Here is a 10,075-nt window from a genome sequence, read left to right as displayed (position 1 = left end):
ACGTCATTCTATTTCCCAATGACAGTATTTAGTCCAGGAATTAAAATGGAATGCAGTTATCCAATTACACTTCTGAGTGTCAGGTCTAGGGTTTTATTTTAACTGTTGGTGGGAATAAAGATTTTTTTTTTCTGCTGAATTGGAGCATGTAGGTTGACGAATAGGTCTTGATTGCTACCAAGTCCTAGAGTATAACCACACCTGAAGTTAGAACCCTCAGAGCACATTTTAGTTATGTGAATAAAAAAATATTTTGTTACTGCTTAAGCCATTCCAGTTGCATCTTCCAATATTTGAGAATAAAAGAAACAACTGATAGGTGAGTAAGAAAAGAGCAGCACAACCACTGACATGTTGACTAGGAAAATATCTCATATTGGGCTCCAAGAAATGTGGGAAGAAAGCTTTTTTCCCTTCAAATAGGCTTTGTGAATAGGCTACAGATTCTGAGCACAGATTTCTGTGTTTGCTCTTTAGGGATTGCTGAATATATTGCCCACATCAGTATGTCCATTGTTGGGCTAACTGGAAATATCAGTGCCCCAGTTCTGTAATATCTATAAGTAAAAATCAGTTAATTATCCTAAGTTTCTTCAAGCCAGATCAGTAGTTGTTGCTTTATACTTTATTGTCAAAAACTTAAGAGCCACAATTGTTGAAAAGGGAATCCTAGTGTTAGTAACTACTATGAAGCTGTCTGTACCTCCATGTGTTTCTGTTGCTTTTCACTGTTTCAGTGCACACTGATGGCTGCTTTAGCAAGTACTCTACACATTCAGAGAAACTTCTCTAGTAACAAACTATAGAAATGAAGCCTGAAAGTATAGTCTTTTCTTTCAGTAAGTAAATTCACCTTTCCAAGTATAGGCTTTATTTGGCATTTTTAGCTCAAATATGGGGCAGGCTTAAAAGTTTAGGGAGTTAATGACCTCCTGGAAGTAAACCTGAACCAATGATGGAAGGAAACAAGAGGATAAATGCCCCAACTTACTCACTGTTGGAGTGAAACAACTCTGAAGCATGTTCTGTTCTGTTCCCAGAGGTCACAGGGTTTAGCCTCAGTTGTCAACAACATAATAATCTAATTCCTGAACTCATCCTTTTTTTGCTACTTTCCTTTCCATATCTCACTTTCCTGCTTCCCTACCATTGCTCCTGAGATCACCTCAAAAATGAACTTCTTACTCTCAAATCCATGTCCCTGGATCTGATAATGTTATTAATGTGGGCAACTAAAATAAATGGCTATATAAGAAATCAGAAAATGTAACAGGAAGTACAATAGGAGACACAACAACAAAGTTTAAGGTAAGAAGAACCTGAGAACAACATAAGTTGGAAAGTGCAGAGCTAGTCCACACACAGACAAGGTATGTCTTTTAAATGAAAACAATTACTTAGAAGAGCTTCCTTCAATCAACAGGCACCCAAACCCACAACCACCCACATTTTAATAAATTATTTTCCAGTCCTGAGCGTCAGTATGATTCATTTTTCTCCCCACACAACAGAGCTCATTTGGATATTCTGCAATTTAGTCTCTATAGATAATGAGCAGAACTCAAAGAAATTGACAAGCAGTTTGTATCTTTGCAAACCATCCAACAACATTTTCTGTGGTAGAACAATATACTTTTTCCAGTAGACAATAGCAAAAGAATTAGAATAAACAGACAAACTTTGCTCTCAGAAATCTGGAAAGAAATTGTCAAGAAGCTTCCCTGAAGTTTAGTAGTTTCTGAACCATATCTTGTTTCCAATAACTAGTCCTGTTGGTAATCATCTTCTGTAGAACAAAAGACAACAGAGCCTGTTGAATTCCCAATCTTTAGGAAGTTGTAAAGAAAATTCCAGATGAGTAGAAAAATCTACAAATATCTATGCTCGAAATAAGTAGAGATTTGAATACTTGTTCTCAGAAATAGTGGGTTAAATCCTATATGAGAAATGTTCACTATGGGATAATAATAGAGCTAGCAACAGACAGAAAATAAAATGCATTAGACATGAATGCATTGCCCATAGGAAAGGTTCATCTTTATTGGGCAACAGGGCATTAACTAGTACAGTGCTCTCCCACCCTACCTCCAACACTTAAATATTTTACTTTAATTTCAAAATAAGGACAAATACCACATCTTAAGCCCACTGGAAAAAAATAAACATAGTAATAAAATCTAATTTCAATAGTCAGTGACCATAATACTTTCCACTTTGTAACCCCATTATATCCATTTTCTTTTTTACTCTCTGCTCTCTCTTCAAGTTGGCACATTGATTTGAAATTCAATGAAAATCTCATTAAAAATATTTTTGGAGGCAATCCAGACAGCAAGAAGGAAAGAATGACCTGTGGGTGGTCTAGAATGCACTGGGTATAATGCTGATGAGGATTCACTCTTTCTGAACACAGCTGCGCCTGATCTGTAGTTTATGTACATCATTATTCCTGAGACTTGGATGACACATCTGTCTCCTAAAAGAAAAGGGAAAATCTTAGCCTCCCAAAGTCTATATGACCATTTCTTGCAGTGATCAGCAATAAATGCCTAAGACTTGCCATAGTAATTGGTCCCAACCCTGGGATGATCCACGGTAAGGTCCCAAACTGAAACCCTGCCTCCTTGCAGTGACTACATGGTAAACACAAGTATGTGTCTAATAGGTTGGTTGGATCAGCCTGACTCCATAGCATGCAATCTATGTACACATGATAAAAAAATGAAAGAACTTCAATTGTTTTTCTTTTTTTTAAGAACTTCAATTGTAAGTTAGAAATAAATACACAAGGGACATATGTCATCTAATTCATATAGGCTTTATTGGAAAGTAAAAAGTAACAATTTCTCTTTTTCACTCTCATAAATTATATTGTAGAACTACTATTGACTCATGTAACACACACACACACACACACACACATCCCTGGAAGATTTTAATCTAAAGCTAAATCCTTTATGAGAAAGGAGAAGAGATTGTATTGCAGTGCAGAAAAAATATTTTTGAGTTTGTGTAAAAAAATTATGGGATTATAAAGGCATTATAAATTAGCTCTCTTTTAATGGTCATGAGATATAAGAGGTTAAAGGTGATCTAATGAAAATTCTTCATGGTTGACTTTATACTCTTCAAGATTGGCAATTTATACTCAGGGAATATTTTTTATCTTTTATCAAAAGTGATTAGAATTTTTCTTACATTTTAAAAATGGAGAAAATGACTTGCAGAAGGTGATGTTGCCAGATCATTCTCTTTCAGGGAAGAACTCAGAATAAAATTCTTGATCCAATTGTGGTGCAAGGTTTTATAAATTTGAGGGTTTTTGAATTCTTAATTCTAATCTTGGGGTGAGAAATTGATGTATCTTTTTCAGACTAATTATCTGGTCAAAATAAGATACATTTGGGACATAGTGAAAACTAACTTTAAGAAAGAACATCTTAGTTTAGAGAATATTTAGTACAAGAAATCTCTAGATTCACTGGGAATTAGAACCTTAATTATATGATTAATTCTATCCTTTCAGATATGCTATTACACAATGCTATTTCCATTTAACATGCAAATTTTCTCAAAAATAATTAATGTAAGATCCATATGGAGAACAATGGTTTTAGGAGTTTATCATCTTTTGACTTAGTTCATTGATGCTTTTGGTAAAGATCTATGTGAAAATATTTTCACAAAATGTATCTTCTTTAACTTACATGCCTCCTTTTAATACATACCATCAAGGTGCTCAGAAATGTTTTTAATCATTTATAGTTTCCCTTTCTGTCTTTCCTTTGCATACTTTTCCTCCCATATCTCACCACAATTAAGATATTTTCAATTTTCCCTGTTTAATGGTGTTCCTAGTTCTCAATATTTTAATATCAAACACTTTATATATATATAAAATATATATATATTTATTGCTTGAAACAAATATGAAGTAGTCTATTTGCTACTGATGAAGTCATCCATTATCACCTAGTTGTCATATACTGAATATATATTTATACCTTATCTTGTTATGACTGTAGGATTTCTTTTTCTTCTTGTTCTGTAGTTCTTCCCTCCCCTAGTTTTACTTTTAATTCTCTAGATGCTGACCTCCAATCTCCTTAAACAACCATTTTTTCTATGCTGACTTTAAATACTGGTATTTTCAAGTGTTCTGACTTTAGCTTTTTTTCCTTCTCACTTCATAGGTGTAGGTAATATCGTTACATCATACCTGTGCTGTTGGTATCCATTCTCCCACTTTATAAATGAAGAAACTGACACAAAGAAATCAACAAAATTGTTCAAGGATATATATTCAATAAGGATCAGCTTTAATTTTAACATTGTTTGTATTCCTTCTACTATTTCACGTATGTCTCTAGGATGGGTTGCCATAACAAAACCCACATAGCTTTGTGACTTGGACAATATCCATTTCTTGTTTTTGTTACATGTTCTACTTTAATAGAAAACCTCTACTTTGCTGTATCGTGGGATTCCAGTTGACTGAGGCTCCACCATCTGGAAGGTTGCCTTCCAGATTTGGTAGTTTTGGAAGTAGGAAGAGGAGAATTGGAAAGTTGAATACTGTAATTAAAAACTTTATCAAGATGTGAGACACCTATTACTTTTGCTCACATAGCCAAAGAAAATCACAAGACAATGGTTCCAGGGGATGAAACTTTAGGAGAACCAGGTAATTGTGGAAATAATGTTGACCACAATTTCCCCTTGAGGTAGAGTACTCCGTGTGTATAATTGTGATGGAGTCTTTCAGTTTAAGGTTACCAATTCCATTACTTCCTTTCAGCAGCACCATAATTATTAGTGGGGGAGAACTTTCTCTCCCCCATTTTGTGTGTTTTTTAAGGATGGAAGCAAAAGTGAACAGATCTTCCTGATTACTCTGGCACAGCAAGCAGCCAGACACAGAACCTAAGCTGAGTCGATCAGATGATGTATTACTGAACTTGAGGACTTGATAGGAAAACAGGAAGAAGGATGAAACAATCATTCATTCTGACAGAGCAAACTGACCTAACCACTGTTGTTGGAATGATCATTGCTCCAGTTCCCCTTCCAGAGCTCTCTAGAAATCTTTTGTTTTATGTTTCTAAGCCTGTTCCACACATTTATTCTGTGTGGAATAGCCTTTTAATAATTTTTTTTTTTTGCATGAGAGGGCAAGGTTAGATTCTGTTGCTTACAACCAGAGAACCCAAACTCATACATACTACTTATTAATATTCTGAAGACATGCTAAGGGTAATTATGAGATCCAAATGTGAAGTTGTATATGTATGTGTCAATATATAAAATTGATAGAATAATATTCAGGAATAAACTAATAGTGATGTTGATACTAATTTATATGACTTTAAAAGATGATGCAGTAAAAGGTGTCAAGAAACTATAAGAAAGCCAATGAGATTCTGCTAAAGAAGTATGAAGACTCCTTTGCTATAAGATCCTTCAATTCAGATTACTTAGCACCTAGGTTAGAATCAGTTTAGTGATAATAGGATAAGCACCCACTAATGTGATTCTGAATGAGCAATTTTCATATTAATGGCTTTCTCACTGTATTAATGAAAACACAATTTGCCACTATAATGGGAACATCACTTAAATTAGATCAAAATTGCTAACATGAACAAAGCTGTTAATAAAGCAAAGTTTTTGTATGTGCTAATGCTTCTCCTATTGTATTAAGAATGTTCTCCTATTCCAAGATTTGTATTACATTAGAAAAAACTGTACCATTTTATTGACTGCATGATAATGTCACTTACTGTATATACAAGCCATTGCCATCACATTAACTTTGCATAGATCTACCAGGAGCTGAAGAGAAGTCATGTAGAGAGGAGAATTCCACATGTTGGAACTAACAGTAAGCATTCTCCCCTAACCTGGGACTGTTGTCCTGTCATTTGGTATTTATTATAAACTACTGAAGAAACGGAAAACACTATAATAAAAAGAAAAATTTAAACACTGGAGTCATAAACATCACTTTTTTCTTTGTATTAGTGTTAGTATTAGTTTGTTGGGGCTGCTGTAACAAAATACTATAGACTGGTGGCATATAAAACAGAAATTTGTTTTCTGTTAGGTCCAGAGGCTAGAAGCTCAAGATCGAAATGTCAGTAGTGTTGCTTCTTTCTGAAGGTCATGAGGATTGGATCTGTTCCAGGACTCTTTCATTGGGTTATAGATAGCCATCTCTTCCCCATGTCTTCACTTTGCCTTCCCTCTGTGTCTATGTGTCTAAATTTCCTCTTCTTGTAAGAATGCTAGGCATATTAGATTAAGGGCTACCCTAATGACTTCATTTTCATTTAAATACCTCTTCAATGGTGCTGTGTCTCAATATGGTCACATTAGGAAGTACTAGGGGTTAGGAATTCAACATAACAATCTGAGGAAAGGGGACACATTTCAGCAAATAACAACTTCCTTAAGTTTTAATTTTCCATGCATGTATGAACATGTATTTATGAAATGCTCATATGCAGAATTTGGCATAGGTATGATTACCAATTTATTTACAGTTATTTAAATGGTTCTGATTTATATTATATATAAATATCCCCCAAATTAAACTTGAACATGAAATATGATAACTAATGGTAGAATAATATGCTTATTACTTATCATATAGCAAAAGATAACTAAAGGATGATAGTAGAAATAGTAGTTGTGCTATATGTGTACCCAGAAAAGGAAACTCACAAGGAGGAAACATTTATTTTTAAGTTTTTATTTAAATTCCAGTTAGTTAACATACAGTGTAGTATTAGTTTCAGGTGTACAACTTAGTGATTAAACACCCACTGCTCCTCACAGCGAGTGCCCTCCTTAATCCTCATCACCTTTTTAACCCATCCTCCCATCCACCTCTCCCTGGTAACCATCAATTTGTTCTCTAGTTAAGAGTCTTTTTCTTGGTTTGCCTCTCTTTGTTCCCCCTATGCTTGTTTTGTTTCTTAAATTCCACATGTGAGTGAAACCATACGGTATTTTGTTTTCTCAAAAAGTTAAAAATAGAAACTACCCTATGGGGATCCCTGGGTGGCGCAGCGGTTTAGTGCCTGCCTTTGGCCCAGGGCGCGATCCTGGAGATCCGGGATCGAATCCCACGTCGGGCTCCCAGTGCATGGAGCCTGCTTCTCCCTCTGCCTGTGTCTCTGCCTCTCTCTCTCTCACTGTGTGCCTATCATAAATAAATAAAAATTAAAAAAAAAAAAAAAACTTTAAAAAAAAAAAAAAAAAGAAACTACCCTATGATCCAGCAACTGCACTACTATGTATTTACCCAAATAATACAAAAATACTAATTTGAAGAGATACATGCACCCCGATGTTTATAGCAGCTTTATTGTGCAATAACGAAACTGTGGAAACAGCCCAAATATCCATTGACTGATGAATAAATAAATAAGATATGGTAGATATATACAACAGAATATTACTAAGCCATCAAAAAGAATGAGATTTTGCCATTTGCAATAGTATGGATGGAGTTAGAGAGTATGCTAATAAAAAAAAAGATTTAAATGATTATCATCTCTGTTAGTTTTATAGATATTTATGTTCCCTGGTATATAACTTTCTACTGAGGTAAATTTTTTAAATTTTTATTTTTAAAAAATAAAGCTCCTAATAATATTCATAAGGAGTAAAAGATAGTCTCATCACTACTAACCGAGATGAGGTATGCATTTCTAACATAATGTAATTAATGTCTGGTTGTGTATAACAGACCCAGCCTGAACTTCTGAAGGAGTCACTTTTTCATGGTAGGAAGTAAGTCATCTTTACTTGGCTGTAGTTTATTCCTTCATTCAATTAAACAAATATTTAATAGGCAGTCCTCAGTATGTGCCTGATGCTCTCATCAGTACTAGGTGAAAGGAGCCAATAAAAGTCTGCAGTAGGATCTTTTAAATATTTTAAATATATACAGATATTTCTTCATACTGGTAGAATGAAACAGAATCACCACAGGACTGTTTAGTTAATTTTAAATATGTTGCAAATAAAATACTCAGTTTGAAAATAATTCACAAGACTTAATTGGTATTTAGCTAAAAAGACCATATGTCTTAAATACTTTGATTTCAAGTATTCTGTTCCATTCTATTTTTTTTTTAAGATTTTATTTATTGATGAGAAACACACAGAGAGGCAGAGACACAGGCAGAGGGAGAAGCAGGCTCCATGCAGGTAGCCCAATGTAGGACTCAATCCCAGGTCTCCAGGATCACATCCTGGGCTAAAGTCAGCAGTAAACCACTGAGCCATCTGGGCTGCCCAGTTCCATTCTATTCTAATAAATTTTGAACCTTCTGAGAAATCTCAATGTACTGTTGTTTAGCGTTTGAAATCTTATAAACGAAAGCAAAGAACCCTAATTTTTGCTTCAGAATGAGTGGTTGAATAACCATCTTTTCCCAACACCTTTTTACCTAAAGCCATGAATTATGAAATCAGTAATTAAAAGTCTTTAAAACCATTTACCTTAGCTCTTTCCCCTGCAATGTCTTAATTAAAGTAAGAAATAAAATGGCTTTAAACATTATTTCTTTACACTTCTTTTTATTATATACAAACTGGGGAAGGATATCATCCAATAATAGAAATGGCACACAAACAACACCCAGGTTAAAGAAGAGAAATGAGAATTTTAGTTGAAAATTCAGAACAATCATAATAAATTAATTTTATAAATATAGATTTTTTCATTAGATTTTAGATTGTATTTTCATATAAATCAATAGCCAACATAGACCTTTCTCATAATGCAATTGATTTCTAACAAATTTTCATCAGTAATACCTGCAGAGAATCATTCTTGTGTTATCCTAGTTCGAAAGGAAGATCTTGGTTATTGATTGGACTGAGTAACTTGTACCATCTTATATAAAACAGTTGTAATTTAAGAAAACTGGGTGCAAGCTGTTTAATTGTGAAATGATATAATGTAACATAATCCTCAAAGCATGTACTTGAATATAGTGCATATGTATTTGCATAGTAATGAATCCTCAAAATAAAGTATAAGGAATTAGGTGAAAGCTAAAAATGAAATAAGATATTGCCAGCAAGAAAACATGTGGCTGCATCACATTAAATTTAAATGGAAACTCTTTCTTTGAAACTCATTCAAAATGCATTTTTATACTTAAAGAAAATAGTATTTGGAGGAAATATTTTCTAATCTTAAGGTGTGACTGATTGTATTATATTACACATTATATTCCTGACTGGAATAAGAATCAATAAATGTCTTAAATAATAATGTTTTTCATTAATAAAGTCTTTTCTTTCAAAAAGCATTGTCATATGTAAAATGAAACAAAAGAAAAGAAGACACATCTACTGAACATTTATTATATGCTAGTAACTACCTTGGCTTTTTTCATGTATTACCTCATTTAATCTTCACAACTCTCTGTGATAAAAACAATTCTCAATTTCTAGATGAGAAAAATCAAGTACAAAGGGATTAAGTAGCTTTCTCAAAGTCACACAACTAGAAATTTACTCTAGTCTCTAGAGTAGAGAGTTTAATCTTAACAGCCCCACTGCAGAGCCAAAGCCCCCAAACCATCAGACCATGTTGGCTCTATGCTGTATTCACGTACTGATTTTGTTTTTTTTTTTTTTTTTTTTATTTATTTATTTATGATAGTCACACAGAGAGAGAGAGAGAGGCAGAGACATAGGCAGAGGGAGAAGCAGGCTCCATGCACCGGGAGCCCGATGTGGGATTCGATCCCGGGTCTCCAGGATCGCGCCCTGGGCCAAAGGCAGGCGCTAAACCGCTGCGCCACCCAGGGATCCCTTGTTTTGTTTTTTAATCTTTAGGAAAAACCTATTATATTGTTACAAGTAGATATTAAACTCTTTCAGAGAATTTTGAGGCTTCTCTATGTCACACAATTAGTAAATTACAGTAGAGTCCATTTTTGGTATCAAATCTTGTTGGTCCAAAAAAAAAAAAAAAAATCTTGTTGGTCCAGATCCTTGACAAAGTAGCCTGTTGAGACAGCATGACTCTTTCTTCCTTTATGCTCAGGGC

The 10,075-nt window shown here is 34.2% G+C and overlaps 1 pseudogene; it reads right to left on the bottom strand.

Annotated features, from left to right (window-relative positions):
- Positions 1-749: 749 nt before the first annotated feature.
- On the bottom strand, positions 750-831 carry LOC119871720 (annotated as a pseudogene).
- Between the last annotated feature and the right edge of the window lie 9,244 nt (positions 832-10,075).

Source organism: Canis lupus, chromosome 4 (genome assembly GCF_011100685.1).
Source record: "Canis lupus familiaris isolate Mischka breed German Shepherd chromosome 4, alternate assembly UU_Cfam_GSD_1.0, whole genome shotgun sequence".
NCBI lineage: Eukaryota > Metazoa > Chordata > Mammalia > Carnivora > Canidae > Canis > Canis lupus.
Note: the sequence above shows the minus strand (reverse complement) of the source record. Positions and strands in the feature narration are given on the sequence as shown.